Source organism: Rutilus rutilus, assembly GCF_951802725.1.
Source record: "Rutilus rutilus genome assembly, chromosome: 1".
NCBI classification, from domain to species: Eukaryota; Metazoa; Chordata; class Actinopteri; order Cypriniformes; family Leuciscidae; genus Rutilus; species Rutilus rutilus.
This window is the reverse complement of record NC_140209.1, coordinates 8,989,956-9,010,321: the sequence shown is the minus strand read 5'-3', so window position 1 is coordinate 9,010,321 and position 20,366 is coordinate 8,989,956. Positions and strand designations below refer to the sequence as shown.

General features: G+C 40.2%; 1 protein-coding gene and 1 long non-coding RNA gene across 3 annotated transcripts in view; both read right to left on the bottom strand.

Annotated features, from left to right (window-relative positions):
* LOC311287137 (galactose-specific lectin nattectin-like) overlaps window positions 1–20,366 on the bottom strand; it is a 127,712-nt gene that overhangs the window by 72,883 nt on the left and 34,463 nt on the right. The window lies entirely within an intron of this gene.
* LOC311287228 lies at window positions 8,716–10,900 on the bottom strand. 2 transcript variants are annotated; one of them, XR_014626717.1, is made up of 6 exons: window positions 10,753–10,900; window positions 10,309–10,360; window positions 10,054–10,118; window positions 9,889–9,948; window positions 9,708–9,805; window positions 8,716–9,491 (listed from the first exon to the last, which is right to left on the bottom strand). It is a non-coding gene; the product is annotated as an uncharacterized lncRNA (long non-coding RNA). The 2 variants fall into 2 exon arrangements; XR_014626716.1 differs by having other exon boundaries at window positions 10,054–10,360.

Here is a 20,366-nt window from a genome sequence, read left to right as displayed (position 1 = left end):
CGTGCTTTCCGGGGGGAGGGCTCCGAGCTCGGAGTTAGGCCCGAACCCAGAGTACTCCCCCCAGTTGGTAAGTGTAGATGGAACTGGAAGTGAGGAGATGGGGTGGAGGAGGGATGCTGACAAACTTTCAATGAACAGAGATAGGTCTGCTGTGAATTTATACTCTGTCATTGAGTTGATTACTGATTAATCTCCAGCTGTGCATAATTTGGTTAATTATCTGAACCTGCTCCTCCCGAACTTTGTTAATAAAACATCATTTCACGAGTTCACATCTACATATAATTAATACAATAAGTTTATGCGTATTTGGCGTGCTGTCCGGGGGGAGGGCTCCGAGCTCGGAGTTAGGCCCGAACCCAGAGTACTCCCCCCATAAAAGCCAGGTGAGCGCAGGACAGCAATCGTAAAATGTGGAATTAATCCCCCCAAAAAGTGCAGGGCATGAGCAGGTATTTACTAAAAACGAGCTTGACTGTTCGACCGGGAGGGCTCTCGCGACATCCAACGGGAACTTGGATGCTCACGGCATCGGACGGATAAGCCCATTCGGCAGTTGAACTGTCAACTCGATGACGCAAGATTTTTACGAGCGTGATTTGAGAGAGAGTTTAGCCATTCAACTGGGAGGGCCCTCGCAGCATCCGACGGGAACTTGGATGCTCATGGCATCGGATGGGTAGGCCTCGCCAGCGGAAGGGAGGGCGCCCGCTGGACTCTGTCAGGGGGCTCGACCAGCGCTTCGAAGGGGGCTGGGACACGGGAACAGAACCCTCGCGGCCCGACGAATGGGGAGCCCACACAGCGACACGAGCGCGGCTGTCCCACGACGACTAAGACGGGCAGACTCTCACTGCGATTCGAACGGGAGGGCTCAATCAGCGCTTCGGAAGGGGGACAGAGCCCAGCCCTTGAACGAGGAGCCGTTACGCGTGCGAACGGGGGAGCCTGCCATTGTTTATAACAAATACGCTGTAGTGTAGATGTTTATTGTATCGAGCTTGAACGCAGCGAACCAAATGATACTGGAAATGGGTTGGAACTTGGTACTGGTACTGCGAGTGACAATGGATGGAGCGCAGCAGGTGATGGAAATGAATGATTTAATTATGGCTTGGTGAGCGTTTTGATGTGGAAGCGGCTGGATCTGATGTAGGTTTTGAACGCTTCTGATGTGGGCCGAGTAGGGATTTGAACATTGAACGTTTATACTGCAGTAAATCAAACGAGAGTGGTACAGTTGGATGGGGGTTGGCGGATTGAAAATATAACGAAGTGACCTTTTTGCTCGATCAGTTTACTACTTATTTAATGAAGAAAATATGGTTTCGATATCTACGATCTGTAAATCTGAGATTGAAGGATAGGTATTTGAGTCGACGTTAGATGTGATAGCCAATTCGGAGCGGTGGAGAAAACCGAAGACAGCTAGGACAGACGAGCTTCCAGTGTGCAGACGGAGTTGGTGGAATGGTATGCGAGACGGAGTGTTGGAATACATTGGTGAGTATGTCAATTGCAATAGATTGACTGGTATCCGGACGAGTGGGATAAGTTCTTGAATCCTTTAATGAGCAGGGATGTTTGAGATTTATGGCGGGGGCGGGCTTACCATAGACTAAATTTATTGAAAACTGAATGCTGGTTAGATAGCTCTATTAAGCTTTTTATGCTTCTGGCACCAACTTCCTGAATTTCTGGAAAGAGTAATGGGAGAGAGTAAGTGATTTGATTTTGTGCTCCTGGAACGTGTTTGGCAGTTATTACGAACTGATCAAGCGGAGTTCCAGATGAGGCATCTGAGGAGTGGCATTTAACACAGGTGAGTAAGAACGACCTTTGTTGATGCAGTGCATAGTTTAGTTTGTCGCGATGGACCAGGATTCTGTTAGTTGACCACTTTCCCCCCTGGGAAAGCCGTGACGACGATTGGAAGGAGCTAAATCGAAGGGGAGAGAGAGATGTAATCGTAGAAAAAGGTTAAGCCATTCCACTGATTAGAGTAAGTTATCCATAAACTTAGGGTGAGGTGCGTGATGAAATGGCGGCCTTGCGGAATTATGTGTATAGCATGGTTTAGGTGTCCGAGCGGCGAGAAGAATTCGTGTTTGGAATTATTTGGGCGGTCTATGAGGTTAGACGGAAGGACTGCCTCCTCTGTTAGACCGATGCTTGCAGAGAAGAGAAAACATAGATGCATGCAGTGTCCGCTGGGAGACCAATGCTCGCTAGACAGAGAAGAGAGAAAAATGGGTGCATGCAGTGTCCGCTGGGAGACCAATGCTCGCTGGACAGAAGAGAAAACTTAGATGCATGCTACAGTTCATCCTCTGGGAGACCGAAGCTCGCTGGACGGAGAAAGGCTGTAGCAGAAGATGAGATTAGCCGGAGAAACAGTGCTCCTGCTGGAGCAGACACATCCCTGCTAGCAGCAGAGAAAATGGAGAAACTGGAGTAACAAATCCTGTGGGAGCAAAGGAAACCTCACTGCTGTGGCAGTAGAGAATTAGCCAGAGAAACAGAGCTTGCGGGAGCATAGGAGACATCACTACTGCGGCAGTGGAGAAAGTAGCTAGAGTAACAGAAATCCTGAGGAGCAAAGGAACCTCATTGCTGTGGTAGTGGAGAATTAGCCGGAGAAACAGTTCCTGCAGGAGCGGAGACATTGCTGCTGCGGCAGGGGAGAAAATAGCCAGTAACAGAAAACCCATGAGAGCGAAGGAAAACCTTACTGCTGTGGCAGTAGAGAATTAGCCAGAGAAACAGAGCTCTTGCGGGAGCAGGAGACAGCCTTGTTACAGCAGTATAGAAAATTAGTCAGGGAAATAGAGTTCCTGCGGGAGCAGAGGAGACATCACTGCAGTGGCAGTAAACAAGATTAGCTAAAGAAACAGGGTTCCTGCGGGAGCAGAGGAGACATCACTGCAGTGGCAGTAAACAAGATTAGCTAAAGAAACAGGGTTCCTGCGGGAGCAGAGGAGACAGCCTTGTTACAGCAGTATAGAAAATTAGCCAGAGAAATAGAGTTCCTGCGGGAACAGAGGAGACATCAGTGCTGTGGCAGTGGAGAAAATAGCCGGAGTAACAGAAAACTTGCGGGAGCAGAGGAGACATCACTGCTGTGGCAGTGGAGAAAATAGCCGGAGTAACAGAAAACTTGCGGGAGCAGAGGAGACATCACTGCTGTGGCAGTGGAGAAAATAGCCGGAGTAACAGAAAACTTGCGGGAGCAGAGGAGACATCACTGCTGTGGCAGTGGAGAAAATAGCCGGAGTAACAGAAAACTTGCGGGAGCAGAGGAGACATCACTGCTGTGGCAGTGGAGAAAATAGCCGGAGTAACAGAAAACCTGCAGGAGCAGAGGAGACATCACTGCTGTGGCAGTGGAGAAAATAGCCGGAGTAACAGAAAACCTGCAGGAGCAGAGGAGACATCACAGCTGTGGCAGGGGAGAAAAATAGCGAGAGAAACATAAATCCTGTGGGAGCAGGGGAGACACTGCAGTGGCAGTAAACAAGATTAGCTAAGGGAACAGAGCTCCTGCGGGAGCAGAGGAGACATCACTGTTGCGGCAATAGAGAAAAAGCCGGAGTAAGATAAAACCTGTGGTAGCAGAAGAAAACATCACTGCTGCGGCAATGGAGCAAATAGCCAGAGTTACGGAGAACCTGTAGGAGCAGAGGAAACATCACTGCTGTGGCAGAGGAAAAAATAGCCAGAGTAACATGAAACCAGGAAATGAGCTCCTGCAGTGTGTGGATGAGCAAAGGGAGGAGAGTGGGGCTTGGAGAGCCGATGGTCATCTTTTTGTGCGTTAATCTAAGACGCGATGAAGAGGAGGTTAGAGATGAAATCCTTGCAGGATTATGCATTTCTGATGTTTAAGTGGCCGAGCACAGATATCAGTTTGCTTAGAACGATATTGACTGTCTGAGAGGTGGACGAGATCCGAAAGTCCTATTTATTTATTTTTTGCTGTAGACTGTAGATCAACTGTGTTCAAATTAATGGCCAGGATTCGATTAGGCTGAACCCATGGTTTTAACCTGCGTTTGGAATCCAGCTCTTAGCCAAACTGTGCAGGGCTGAAAGATCAATTATTGAAGTTTGATGATTAGCAACGTCAAAGTAAACTCTGATTTAGATAACGATTGTTCGTTTATTTGTTGCTCGTTTCTAAGGAGACAGCTTACGTAAAAGACGACGCTTTGCATGAATTTAGTTTAGGCACTTTGTGTTGGTTTAATTTTGTTTCATTTAAGGATCATTAAACTATTGGTGTGAAGCACATTGCTTGTACCCATATATAAAAACGTTTATGCTATAACTAAGTTTCTACGCGATTTATGCAGATAAATTGCAGGACATCGTTAACGATATAAGTTAGGTTGAAGATTCTGAGCGCATGCGTTCAGCACGTAATGCACGAGGCCGCGAGCGAGCTACTGTAGGCCTACTTGTGAGTTTTAGCCACAAGAAAGCAGCGCGTTAATGACAGAAAATAATTTGGACCGACACCATTTAAAACGTGTTCCCCTCGTTATAACTGAACAACTGAATGCGATGCGAAATTTAACCACGGAGCGGAGCGGAGCGGAGCGCAGCGCTCGCCGAGTTCAGCCAACGGGGTTGAGAGCGTAGGCTGGCCGACCGGTACTGAATCTGCTGCGCTGCTCTTTGAGGGCCTGCGGCTTCGGCCTAGAGCTGCTGGAGAAGCCCGTTCTTTCGCGTGAAGAGGGCGGCATTGTCCGAAACGCGAGCGTGGTGCTTTGCAGGCCTTATGACCATTCTCCATGGCAGGAAAAAAAAACGTTACTTGAATCTGGTTTAGAAAAGAAAAAGAAAAAGCGGAAGAAGATCGCATGGTATTTCGCCCGTGGTGGTAGGGACCTGTTTATTTGGCTTGACGCCCGCAATATAACACCCAAAAATTCTGGCAAATATTCCAAAAGGACGGAGAATTCCTTCACTGGATGGGAGAGCTTGATTCGGACATGTTGAGAAGATAGGGCACAGCCAAATGCTGACAAACTTTCAATGAACAGAGATAGGTCTGCTGTGAATTTATACTCTGTCATTGAGTTGATTACTGATTAATCTCCAGCTGTGCATAATTTGGTTAATTATCTGAACCTGCTCCTCCCGAACTTTGTTAATAAAACATCATTTGGTTTTGGGGGCCGGTATATTAAAGCCACCGTAACAGGGTTTGTAGCTGCGATTTGAAACAGTTGTAGTTCAAAACTCTTTGGTGGTTCGACCGTGAGTGATTGGCATTGAGTGGATTTTTTGTATATAGTCATTAGTCCTCCCCCGCGACCAGACGGGCGAGGAGAATTTATACATACATACATATCCCTCAGGCAACAGTTCAGACAGCGGTAATGAGTCTCCTACCTTAAGCCAGGTTTCCGTTATGAAGAAGAAGTCCAGATCGTTTGTCATAATAAAATCATTTAAAATGAAAGTTTTGTTTACCACAGAGCGGGCATTTGCCAAGGCCAGCTTGGTTGGTATTAAATCTTTAACCGGGCATTTCACATGGCGCAGGCTGCGGAGATTCTTGAGATCCACACCTCTCCCCTTTAAGCGTGGTGGCACGAACCTTCGGGGAACTCCAGGAGAGCTCATCCCCACCGGTTGAATCCAGCCGCACAGTCCCTCCAAGAAGCGTCGCGAGACAAAGTGGCCATGAACACCTGCCTGCAGGAACGATGATATCCATCCCCTGGACATCAGATGGGGTGTCCGCAGTGTCTTCAATTTGACCGCGAAGCCGCCTCGACATCCTCTTTTACGGCGGCGCTTTTTGCGTGGCACGTCGTATACCGGGTGCCAAAGATAGCTGGGGACGCTGGCCAGGAAGGGAGGGGGATCACGGCCCTCTCCTGTACAATCCGCTGTCAGCGCATCATTCAAAGTTGACTTGATGGACAGAAGTTGGTCCCGGTCATAAGACAAGAGTCCACAGATTTGTTTGGTAAAACAAGTTAAGCACAGTAAAAACAACACACCAACATATCCCCCAGACAGACGGCTAGCCACACACATCGGCGCCATCTTGAATCTTTTTTTGATAACTTGGCAAAATCCCTTTTAGTCACTGTGTACATATCAGTAGATGTGCTGGAAATGTTACATACAAATAATGACACAGTGTATGGGAGCAGTTAGTCTGTTTTTTCTATTTGAACTCCATGAGATGACGCATAGGAACACTCTGTTGCTGTTTACGGTCAGGGACTATTTTTTTCTAGTGGAAGGAAGGCTTTTAGTGATTTTACTTCATAAAAGATGCATATTGATACATATTTTTTTGGCTTAAATATTTTTTTATTGTGTGGTAACCATTTTATAAAAAAAACAATAAGGTACTGGAGGCATGTGCTGTAATTTGAAAGTCATCAAATAAACATATTTAATATATAATACAAAAGGCAAACATAGATCCAAACAGGTTAAGCACAACCACACATATTCTTAGACGAAACTAAGAACTGAAACACAGGAACTTACTGTAAATACAAGAGACAAACAAGGTCATTTAGGTAACAAGGTAATAACAAAAAAAGGTAATAACTTTAGCTGGAGAATTTTTTCTGGTTAATCATCATGGATCGTAAATTGATTTGATGAAACCTCAACTACTCGAATCTTGACAGCACTACAGCTTTCTATGTGGTCTCCTCACCAATCAGAGGCCAAGAGTGTTTGAGGTTTTTTTTTTTTTCAATATATATATTTTTTTTGCTTTAGAAGGAGGAGGGATGTTTCTTATTTCAGCTTTCCCACTGTTGCCATCTTCTCATTTTGAGGCTGCTTATTCCACCGCTTTTATGGGTACTGTTGGTATCCAATTACAAGGTTTCTTGAATTTTAATGTTTGATTTGTGATTTATTTATTTATGTATTTTTTTCACTTATTAATCAAATAACAAGACAGATGAGGACAATCTTGAGTAACTAGTTTCAGTAGTTCAGGAGAGCAACAGAAGCCCATGATTAATAAAACAAAATACATAAAAAGGTAAACACTTGTTTTTCGCAACAGCACGTAACACATTGAATTAAAACATTAAGTAGAAAGACTAAAACTGTTTGTTTTTTTTAACACTCAAAAAAAAAAAAAAAGTTTTTTGCTTAACTTTTACAGTGTAAATGAAATCTGCTTGTAATTATCTGCTCTTCAGAAGACTTGGATTAAACTGCTCAAATACTATAGATTACTTGTACAATGTTTTTATGAACGTCAAAGTTTTGGGTGGATAGCAGAAATCTCTGATGTGTCATTAAAAATATAGTTTTGGCATTGAGGATGAACGGGAGTCTTATGGGTTTGGAACGACATGATAAATGTAGGTATTTTGTTTGTGTTTACAGTGGCAATCAAGCTCTTGACTCGGGAGCAAAGTAAGTACATAACTTCCCAGTCTGGTCAGTGTAAACACATACTGTCAGGTTTATCATGCTAGTTCCAGCAAGTCTGAGACTTGGAACCAAACTGAATATCTTTCTAGAGGCGCACAGCCTGTCCGAGCCAATCTGATTTTGATGCTCCATAACAGATGTAAGTAAGTTTTTAACTACCCTAACAGTCTACTAATACTCGTATTAAGAATCTTGTAGTGGTGTCATTAATGACACCACCGGCCTCTTGCCGATCTCCCGCGGCCGTCAGCCTCGTCCTGCTCGCCACAGTAAACATGATGAATGGCGACTGTAGAACGCAAAAGCCGAATCCCGGACATTTTGGCCGATCTCGAAATCCCTGGCAAACTCGTCACGGAGACTCGCTAGTAGCCTAGCCTTGTTGTTTTCAACTGCGCTCTCTTACCGGTAGGCGTGGCTTGGGAGTGGCCTCCTTGGGCAGCGAAGCAAGTGCATTCTGGGAGTTGTTGTCTTTCATCCACATGAGCCAAAAATACATTTTCTGGCTTTTCTCAGTCTAGAAAGCTCCAAATTCAAAAATGTCTTCACATTTCTTCTACATAAATGACCTATTTTAAATACACATTCATCTTTCCAGAGGTGAAGTATCCCTTTAATGTAAAGAAAGTTATTTACATTCTTCATGGTGCAGACATTTAGCTGCTGGCATGCATGGTTTGAATAACCCTATTTATCCTTGATCCCAAGTTCTCCCGGCATTCAACATCACTTTAACACCAAAGAAACCCTACTTCAGCCAACATGAGGAAAAGTTTGAAGTAGAAGTCAGAGCCAGGTGCGTGTCAATTACAGCCGCTTTTACTGTTACTCGACACTCACCTGAAATACAAGCTTTTTCAATCATTCTAAATGTAATTATTGTGCCTTTACCTCGATAAGCTACTTTCTGAAGTGAAACAGCACAATTGTTATAAAACTGCTATACACACTGTTAGACTTTTCAAGGGTTTTTTACAGTAACTTACTGGCAACACTGTTGCCAGTAAGTTACTGTAATTAAGAGTTACAGTACCAAACCGTATTTCAGTTTTGTGTAATACAGTGCATTACTGTAAAAACTAAGCTAATCAGTACACTACTGTAATTATTTTTATTTGTACTAAATATAAATTAGATTTGATAATTTTGAAATATGATTAATTTTATTTTTATCCTACATAAGTACTACTTTCATACAAACCAATTAGACAAAGTTATCACAAAATACCATTTTTTTTATTTAAAACATTTCATATATATCACATAAACATGCCACATAAACATGCCAATGCTGGAAATGATGTGTGAAATTTTTACACATTAATGGGTGAGTTTAGAGACAACATTTTTTGTGTTAATTTTAACTCATTCATTGTGTTAATGATTTTAACAAAGTAAATATGTCAGAGAGGTTAGCACAAAGATGTGTAAACGTGTTAAATTAACACATTATGTGCTGTCCTTCACTGCAAACATTTTTGAAAACATATATAAAACCATAAACAAAACATTAGCATTTGACTAAATTAATGTAGAGTCATTGGTTGTTTAGCTTATACAAGTATTATAATGAAATATCAACCATTACATTCATAAAACTGCAGAATATAAATACATTTTTAAGCATTCAAAAAGGAAATGTCCAAAACAGGACAAAACACCGTTCTTTTCACAATACAAGACACATAACCCCACCTTAAAAATAATTTCACTTATTTCCAAAAATGTGTTGGATTCATGTACACTGGTGGCCAAAAGAAGTATTTAAGTGTCGTAATGTTTTTGAAAGAAGTCTCTTTGATGCTCAAGAAACATTTCTTATTATTATCAATGTCTGACTGTCTACTCCATCTTTTCTACAGCATAGGAGTAAAAGTCATCATCAAAATAATCTTTAAAAAGCCAACACAATGTTTTTGTCCACCTTTGTGAATAAATGAACTTCTCCAAAGATTGGTTCCTGTTCAGAACTTGATTGACAACATCAGAGTGTTCCCTGGTCTGCATGCGTGCCCACAAACACAAATGTACTCAGTCCTTCAGAGGAGATCCCGGTTCCAAAACTATATGAGAGAGAGAGAGAGAGAGAGAGAGAGAGAGAGAGAGAGAGAGAGAGAGAGAGAATATTAGTGTCACATTATTTTTAACCTCCTTTTTTGTTAATTTTTATTATTATTTTCACAAAAACTTAAGAATATATATTTGTAAACAGCTTTTGTCAATAAATAGCATACAAAAGAACTAAATTAAATTATGCCAGATTAAATTTTAATACTTACAAATCCTAAATTCTGTCCAAAAATGCTGAGATCTATAGAAAGAACGACTGAAATAGATGATTTTAGCCCATTTCAGCTTGTCTGCAGTGAAGGAGTACCTGTTTGAGACAAATACACAGTAAGACACATGCAAGAAATCACTGTGTGATGATTGTTCTCCTTCCTACAGTAGTTAACCCACCTGTGCGCTGATATTAGGACCTTCCTAGTCAGGTGGAACTGCAATGGTAGAGTCTTCTGGCTAATAAAATATAAAAATAATGCAAAAATATAAACTTAAGTTGTTTAGAATGCTAGATTTGGTCTGAATGAATTAGCCTAGTGAGAGTTTTACTGCAGTGCTTACCTGGATACATTTAATCTGGTGAGACTGAACAAAGACAATGGTCCATCTTCTGATTGTTTCATTTACTGTGTAATAAAGTTAGACATAATGCAAAGGTCACTTATTTGATATAAAGTTAGCCAATTTTATAGAGATTTTATAAGATATTGTAAGCTACCTAGTCTGCACCAGTGGCTCAAAAGCAATTTTCACATAGTGTATGCTAATCATTTCAGCAAACTTATCTCAAAATATATCACAAATGGGCTGGCCTACCTCTGGAATCTTGCTAAGTCACTGGCGCGAATTGGCGCTTTGTTGCAGTTGCCTTTAAACACAAAAATGGAAGTAAATATTAAATTCCATAAAAAAAAAAACTATAATATGGTATAGTTTGCAAACTAATGCTAAAACTATAAAGGTTCTCATCAGTAGGCCAACATTAGGCTATAAACAGAATTTGACATTAGTTTATTCACATTTATTGTTAATGTAAACGCTGCTCATTGGCATATTTTAACTCGACAATTCAATAATCTAACAAGGTGTGTAAAATGAAACGTTAGCTCAGTTTACCATGGTAAAGTTCGTTACCGCCATGTTGACGACGAGTAACGTTAGGCTAACGTAAACGTTATAACATACGTTAAACTGGGCACAATCCTGTCAACAGCCAGTCTATGGTCAACATAGGCTACACAGAATGTTTTTTTTTTTTACCTTGCTTGCTGATCTCTCTCTCGGTGAAGTGAATTCCGTCTCTTCCCCGGGCCAGACACGAACGTCGCGATCCAACAAAAGACAGACCCCATTACCTACACTGGATGTCTGTCTGACGCGACACGACAAATCCCAGACAGTGTAGTGATGCGCCGCGGCCATTATATTTCAGACGTAGTCCGATACGAGTCCAAGCGCTCGCGCTAGTTCTTTACAAGGGATAAACAGGTTTGCATTTAAAGGTCCGGTCGCTTCAATGTGTCCAATATAGACAGCCTCTGGCTATTATAGCGTTGTAGACACGCGGTGTAAGGCAAAAATTAGGAAATTAAAAGCACGGTGGAATGGTGCCAGCCAGAGAGGCAGTTACGTCAAATACAGTAGTATACAGCAAATTTAAAAAATACAGTAAGTCTCTGTATGTGGTGTTAGACGTCACAGAAAATTCCCATGATGCAATTGGAATCACAGTTATTTACTGTAAAGAGAAATAGCAGTATAATACTGGGGGATTTAAAGTAAATAACTGTAGAAATTACAGAAAAGTCTAACAGTGCAGTCAGTAAACTGCCAGGTGTAGCCCTCTCACAATTAACCTTCTGTTTGACTCATAGGTAAAGCAGGGGCTTTGGGCCTGGCTAAAATATTATTGGAATGTTCTAGAAAAAAATGTGTTCATGGGAAGCCTCTCAGAGAAGAGCTCTGGCCAAACACTACAAAGTTACATGAAACCACACTATAAAACAACGACATACTGTAGACCTGTGGCACCAGCCTGTTGGAGAAATGTCTTATATAAACATAATTATTGCAAGTAAATAATTTTCATAAACAGTGTAACTGTTTTTGTTGCAAGTTTATAATCATAAGTCTTCTAAACGTTGTAAATATCTGGTAATGGACTGATGCAGTGAATTAAGTGATTTTTTTAAATTTCATATCATTGTCTAAATTTTACATTTGTCAATAATTATTTTATTAAGGCAAGAGACCCTAGGTTGTTACGTCAGGTGGTGCATAGAAGTACTCACTGTAGAAGGAAGACTTTAATCATATAACACAACATTACATGGAGAAACTCAGGAGAAACACTATCCAACATCAGACAGAGGAAGAACACAGGGAATATACCCATATGAAAACAAAAAAAACCCTGCATGGTTCATATGCAGCAACCATATATCTTCCTTACTTAAATCAGCCAGAATTACCTTCTGTGTTTCATGTAAGGCCAATACATGTCCTATACAAAATCAGACCGATTATGGCCACCTTCATGCTAAATAGCACACATACAACTTGTAGGGGATGTTTGCATTATATATGAATACTGTAAAAAGTCTTTACATGACAAACGTATGCAATGGTGTATAGTATTAGTAGAAAATAACTGATATTCACAAATCATTTAAAGTTCTTATATTGAGTCATATGCTCGTCAAATTAAAGTCATATAGGATTTATACACATTTTGTGTCATTTGTTTATATGTGTTTCATACAGATTTCATGTTTTGATGACCAACATCACTTATATGCAGTTGGCTAATGTGTAAATTGTACAGTGCAGAAGCCGGTTCGAGTGAAGTTGGAAGCAAGGGAGTGTAATCGACTGTTTGAATGCACAGATTTATTGGCTTTAAGGGCATACACTTCCTTAGGAAACAGTCTGTGTATGTCTAGAGTACAGCAGTTTCAGTCTTCAGACATAGGGGGTGCTGCCGAACCATGCAGAGACTGATATGTGGTCATGATGAGGTCGTCCCATGATTCGCAGTTATCTACATCAGGTAAAGAGGCATCACTGATTGTGACATTACCGCAGAATGTGGATTTACAGAGTTCTTCTGAATCTTCTACTGGCACTGAAGGGTGGATTGGCCAGTGGTCTGGAGATTGGTGCAGAAATTCTGGACCTTGCTTCCATCTGCAGGTGTGGGACAGATCTATGAGGGTCTTACCCCGGGTTATATCGTCGGCAGGGTTGTTATTCGAGTCCACGTATTTCCAGTTCTCGTATCCAACGAGGTCTTGAATCTCTGCGATACGCGTACCAACAAACACTTTACAGTTGCATGACTCAGACTGTATCCAGTGTAATACGGTTGTTGAATCGGACCACATGATTGTCTGTCTGAGGTTGAGTGTAAGTTCTGTGTTCAGAGTTCAAGGCGTGGAATGGAGAGTTGCTTCTTGGGTGACACTCGTGACCTCGCCATGATGAATGCAATTTGGATGTCATCACCCGTTTCCACCCGCAAATAGGTTACAGAGCCATATGCCTTCTCCGAGGCATCACAGAAGACATGCGTATCGATAATGGAGGAGGTGTTGTTGCATGCTGGTGTGTAACACCTAGGCAGTGTTATTCTCTGTAGGTTAAGAAGCTGTTCTTCCCATACGTGCCATTCTGAGAAGAGGTCAGCTGGCAGAGGTTCATCCCAACCTCCAACCCTCTTCAATAGTGATTGCACCATAGTAGTTTATATAGGGGCGCTTGTGTCAAAATGATTTATGACCCTATGATTTGATGCCCTATGACATGATATGACCATTTATGTTTTTTTTTACAACCAACAGGTGGTTTGTGACATTTGACCATGTGTGTGTCCGGTGTGTTTATGGTTTATGACCCCCAATCTGCTTGTGTGACAAGGATGTGAATGTTTTTTCAGGATGTGTTATTATTATAGCAGTATAATGTCCACAGAACAATGACATTATGAAACAGAGGAGAGTTGGAGGCGTGGCTATTCATGGTGCGCTGATGCGTCCATAATGTCTGTGGGAGAGAATGAAAACGGGGGAATGAGTTTAAGAAATAAATCTCATTGTTAGTAAAAAAAAAAAAAAAAAAAAAATGAGATATGAGATAAGATACAATACAAAATACAATTAAGTATTTAAAAGTTAAGTTTAAGCTTTTTAAACATGAGTTGAAGTGAACTTACCTGAGATGATATGAGAATGTCTTTATTGCCAGTGTAATTCACTAAGCTACTGCAGTTGAGCGATCATATCGTGTGCACACATTCATGTGCAAGAAAAAGTAATTTTTACTTACTGTTAATAACACAGATTGTCACGCTGTATCCCAACTGCGCTAAGTTAACATCTTCACATCCAGGCCATCAAGTGTTGTGTTAAAGTCTCCACCAATCACAGGCCTGCATTTAAAAGCTTCTGACTCACTTGTTAAGAAGCTGCTGAACATCTTTACCATGAGATCACAGATTAGATGGTCACCTTTAGGATGGTAATACACACTCAGAAAGGTGTACTTCTGACTGCCGATCTCAACATGAACCCAAGCATAATCTCCACCATCACTATATGATTCCAGACGGCTGTGTGGTTTATTAATAAGGATGGAAACACCTCTGCTGTTTGAACTGAAGCGGGTTAAATACATCGTCCTCATCTGATCATCCAGTTGCCCTTTGAATTTCTCATCTTCCAGTTTTCCCATGTGATATTCCTTTCCAAAGGCCTAAGTGATTTTATCCCCGTCTTTCTCATCAATATCAGTCTCTTGTAGAAACACAGCTAAGTCTTGCTTTCAGGTCATGAATATTCCAGAAGAGATCTTTGACTTCTGATTCAGATGCCATCATGTGGAGGAGGGTTGTGTTGTTGTGTGTGAAGTTTACTGTAAGCACACACATGTATTAAATGACAGCGGTTTGTTTTTCATCATTTAGACCAGACTTGACCCATTCACTCCATTCACATTCAATTCATTACATTTTACTCGGTGCAATTAATAAATACATTAAACTATATAAATGCACAAAACTAGTACATTTAACTAGTTTGACAATGTGTTTGTGTAGAAACTGTGTAGAAACTGTCCAGTTTAAAATGATTGCTTTCTTAGTCAGTGTAATTGGCACAAAAAAAAAAAAATATATATATATATATATATATATATATTTTTTTTTTGTTTGTTTATATATATATATATATAATTTCCTGAATGCTGCATGTTAAATGTGTAAGGCCAATAATTTTAAACGGGCAAGGCATGCAGGCACATCTCTCTTACACAGTTCGGAAGTAGAGATGGGCATTTTTCAAATATATTGTGTTAGAATATTTGGGCTCATAAAAATCCAATTTTCGGTGATTTAAATGACATTTAATGAGAAAGACGTTTTTTTTTTATTCATCAATTTTTTGACACCATTATAATGTAGTAAAATTCGAATAGTGTTTTTTTTTAATAATAATTACAGATCGAATATTTGACTATTCGTGCACGTGTACCTTGTGAACGAATGATTTGTTTAGATCTGCCAGAAGAAGCAGCCATGATGAACAGTCGATTTACGGAGGCATCTGATGACCAAACCTCATTATTCTCAAATGGAATAATCAAGCGAGCCCGGACTGATTTGTGTTCACAATGGACATTTTTAGCGAACCGAAGCTGAAAGTGAACCGGTCCCAGATCACCTCCCAGGATGATCTCGGTTTAATTCGCTTTAAAGGGGTCTGAGATGGTAATGTAAAGCAAAACAGTTGGTTATCAAATAAATGACTTTTGATGTTGATTTGACAACGTAGTCCTCAGATCAGTGATCAAGAAGGCAGCAGGGCAGACTGGAGTTGTAGCTGGTCACCAGACATGGGGACTTGTGACTTGGTGACTTGGACTCGAGCAAAGAGTATAGAAGCCCAAGAGGCGAAACTCAATAGAACGCCCCATAGCAACAGTTGCCCCCATGACTTGACGGCACGGCCGCCATTATGGACTGAAAACTGAAGGAAAACGCCGAAAAATAAAGGGAGTCAATGGCACTGAAAAACTTAAAATAACAAAAACTTAACATAGCTTAATTTTTTCTGGCCGTCATATCTAAATATGAAAACAATTTAAAATACATTAATGAGGATGACCGACGTTAAATGACGTTAAATGACAGAAAATATACGTATATGTGTTGGTTAGGAAAATAGTATTTTGGGACAAAATATTACTATAGAAGTACTATAAGACTACTATAGAAATACTATAGCGGCTCTAGGATATTATAGAGGTATTACAGAACATAACATACTTCTGTGATGTTCTGTATAGCCTCTCTATAATATTTTTAAGCTGCTATAGTAGTCTTATCGTACTTATGTAGTATGTCCCAAATTACTATAGTATTCCTATAAGATTACTATAATATGTTGTCCCAAAATACTATAAATATGAAAACAATAATAATAAAAAACATTTATTTTGTCCCAAAATACTATAAGATTCCTTAGTACTTTTTAGTAAGGGTATCCCCACCGAATCGGCTTCATTAGCCTACCACTTACGGTTTGCAAAGATACAATTATAAAATTACTGCAAAACTTTAATCTATCAATATTTATGTTCTATTATGCATTTTCCTTGTTATATGACTAACAGAAATTCATGAAATAATATATGTTCGCTTGTCTATAGGCAGATACACAGTAATTAGATATAAGTAATAAGATATTTATTCAAATGTTGATTTTGAAATTAGTAAACATCACCATATATATGATTTGGAAAAATTTTTTTATAAATGAACATTTCTAAAGACAGTTAATATTTTACACAGTGAACGTTTCAATGGCAAGAAAAAAAAAACTATGAATGTCCTATTACAGGCGGAAAGGTACAAAAAAGATGTGCAATCTAGCAGTGCACACATGAACTATTAACACATACTAAAATGGATTTTGCCATTGACTGGCGCCAACGATTCCAGCAGCTTTCAGTCCATAATGGCGGATTCGCCTCCGCAGCGCCATCTACAGACTGTTACCCATAACACAACAGAGTTTCGCCTCTTGGGCTTCTATACTCTTTGACTCGAGTCGACTCGAGTCGCTGTTTTTATGACTTGTGACTTGACTTGACAAAAAATAAAATACTTGAGACTTGACTCGGACTTGGAAGTTGAAGACTCGGGACTTGACTTGACTTGAGACACGATGACTTGAATGACTTGAGTGTTAAATCAGGCTACTTGCGGACATCCGCGTGCCTCCCATTTTTTATGACTGCGCTGTCAAGTATGCGCGGTCACTAGGCTAAACAGCGCAAGCTGATCTACTGCGCATGCGTTGAACGCTTTCACCGAGCGGACCTCAGCAGAAAGTATAAATACAAGTAGTCCGCGTCCGAGCTGTGCGCAGCTGTCGTGTACGCGTCCAAACTGGAGTATACAGAGGCTTAAGCAGGCCGTCAAAAAAAAAAACCGCGTGTGTGTGTGTGAGAGAGAGAGAGAGAGAGAGAGAGAGAGAGAGAGAGTGTGTGAGAGAGTGAGGGAGTGTGTGTGTGCGTGTGTGTGTGAGAGAGAGAGAGAGAGAGAGTGAGAGTGTGTGTGTCTGAGAGAGAGAGAGAGAGAGTGTGTGTGTGAGTGAGTGAGAGAGAGCGAGAATGAGTGTGTGTGTGTGTGTGTGTGTGTGTGTGTGTGTGTGTGTGAGAGAGAGAGGAGAAATGTAACAAAGTTTAATGTTGTACGTAAACTGTGTTTGAGAGATTAAGCTGTTAAGCTGTTATTTGTTTTATGGACTCAATGTGTTGAAAATTTAAAACATTTCAAACACTGTTGGCAGAAGTGAAAAATAAATAATTTTATGAAGTTACAATTTTGTTTGATCCCATTATGTATTTTACTGAACATGAGTAGGCTATTTACAATACAAATCCAAATTATTGTAATTTACTGACAGTTACTTATTTCTTGTCTTTTCACTTTATTAAGATCAGATTCTGCAGATAAAATTATAATAATAAGGTGACTTGACTTGGACTTGACTTGACCTACTACAGGACTTGACTTGACTTGACTTGACATAGCCTGTGACTTGACTTGACTTGACTTGCCCAAGAAAAAAATACTTGGGACTTACTTGAGACTTGAAGGTTAAGACTTGAGACTTACTTGAGACTTGCACATGTGTGACTTGGTCCCATCTCTGCTGGTCACTCTTTCAGGTTTTCTCGCAAATACAATTTTTTCTTGTTATACAATGAAGTGAAATTTCTGCGTTTAAATTCATATCACTTATTAATCATTTATGAACGCATAGTGATGTTTCTCAAATAATTAGTTAATCATTTAGCACTTGTAGACGACTTATAACTGAACGTTATTATAAAGTGTTACCAAAACATTTGATTTTACCACTAAGAGTTCTCCTAAATAACAGTAAAAGTTCTTAGTTAAAGGGATAGTTCACCCAAAAATGAAAATTCTGTCAGTAATTACTCACCCTCATGTTGTTCCAACCGCGTAAGACCTTCGTTCATCTTCGGAACACAAATTAAGATATTTTTGATGAAATCTGAGCCTTGTCTCACTCCTCCATAGGCTGCTAGGTGGCCCAAACTTGCTGGCCCAAAAAAAGTTATTAAAGAGATCGTTAATATAGTCCAAGTGACTCCAGTGGCTCAATCTTAAGTATATCAAGCGACGAGAATACTTTTTGTGCGCAAAAACAAACAAAAATAACGACTTTATTCTACTATTCATACTCGTCGCTTGATATACTTAAGGTTGAGCCACTGGAGTCACTTGGACTATATTAACGATCTCTTTAATAACTTTTTTGGGCCAGCAAGTTTGGGCCACCTAGCAGCCTATGGAGGAGTGAGACAAGGCTCAGATTTCATCAAAAATATCTTAATTTGTGTTCCGAAGATGAACGAAGGTCTTACGGGGTTGAAACAACATGAGGGTGAGTAATTACTGACAGAATTTTCATTTTTGGGTGAACTATCCCTTTAAGAGTTTCCTCTTAAAACCTGTTCACAAACTGACGAGAGCAACTCTTGCTGAGGAACAGAGAGAAGTCTGAAAGGAATAGTTCACTTAAAAATGAAAATTCTGTCTTCATTTACTCACCCTCAAGTTGTTTCAAACGTTTATGAGGTAACCAAGCAGATATCCATGTCTGATCCACTGCGAGAAGAGAAAACTGTCCATTTTTCCTGCACTTTTTTCAGGCGAGACACATGATCAATTTTTCAGCCTCATAAACTAGAATAAATCACTAATCTTATTTCTGACCAAAATTGATTGTTTTTTTTTATTAATATTTTACCAGCAAAACTTTCTTGCAGCAGGTCAGAAATTCTGAATTCTGATTTTAAAATACATTATAAGGGAAAATTTTATTTTGATACACACACAGACATCAGGAATCAGCATATGAATCTCAACAATGGTGACAATGTTGCAAAGCATGCTGGGAGTCACCATAGTATTCAAATCATGGCTCACAGCATGCATTGTGGCATGAAACATGTAACCATTGTTGAGACTCAAGGAAACGCTCATCACCAAAATGGTGACCAAACTTTTTCAATAAAAAATCTACATCTGAACCTTATTCTTAATAAGAACTTCTGTTTCCAATAGACAAATACATTTTGAATTAGGAAATTTTGAAGATTTGTTACAAAATAGTTGCACCTCTCCAGAAAACAAATAATGTCAAGTTAACTCAACTAAACATTTTGTGTGTGTGTGTGTGTGTGTGTCACATACAACTTATTTTCAGTTCGTATAACTGTTTTTTACAAAAGTTGAGTCTACAAGAAAAAGCTAGGGAAAATTAGTACTAAGTTTTTAGTCTTAACTCAGTGTTAAGTCATTTTAAAGAACTGATCAGAAAGCCATACAGTTGCTGATCCACTACGAGACGAGAGAACGGTCTGTCTTGCTGTTTTCACTTCTCTCACTGCAGACGCCTACATTTCACATCTCCAACGAGCCTCTATCTATAACCGGCATATTTGCTGGACCATTCAAGGACTCCAGTTGTTCAGATGAAGACAACCACATCTGAAAAGACTGTTTCTGTGTTGAGGACAATATTCGCCAGGAACGGATTGCCAGAACAGATGTGCACGGATAACGGACGACAGTTCGTCTCAGATGAGTTTCAGAAAGTCATGAAGCTGAATGGAGTCAAACACATCACTTCCGCACCATACTATTCTGCCACTAACGGCTTGGCAGAAAGGTTTGTACAGACTATCAAGAAAGCAATAAAAGCAAAGGACAATGACAACATCTCACTACAACACAAAATAGACAACTTCCTTTTCATGTACAGAAACGCAACAGACTGGTCAAACACCAGCGATGATGTTTCTTAAGAGGAACTTAAGATCTCGCTTGGATCTCATCAAACCCGATGTTCGACGTGTTGTGGAAAACAAACCAACGTGTTGTTGGAGATAACACATGGTGGATCAGTTAGTGGATCAAAACCCTCACCTTCACCTGTCCCTGATTCAAATGACGAGGACAGTGATACTGTTGACACTGTTCCTCCTACCTCAGTTAACGTGAATGACTCTGAGACGCACAAAGACAAACCAGATGTGACAATTCCAGTGTCACCTGAACCACAGAGACGTTATCATGAGAGATGTAGGAAACCTCCACAAAGGCTTGATCTGTAGTTATTTTGCATTTAGCAGCATTGTGTTAAGTTAAGTGTAAATGCTATGTAATAAGTTAATAGTTTTATATTTTATGTTTCTTAGTAAGATAAATCTAGTGAGGAGGAAAGTGTGATGAATGCACTATTGGGTATCATAGTGTTTAGAGTAACTATGCCCTCTAGTGG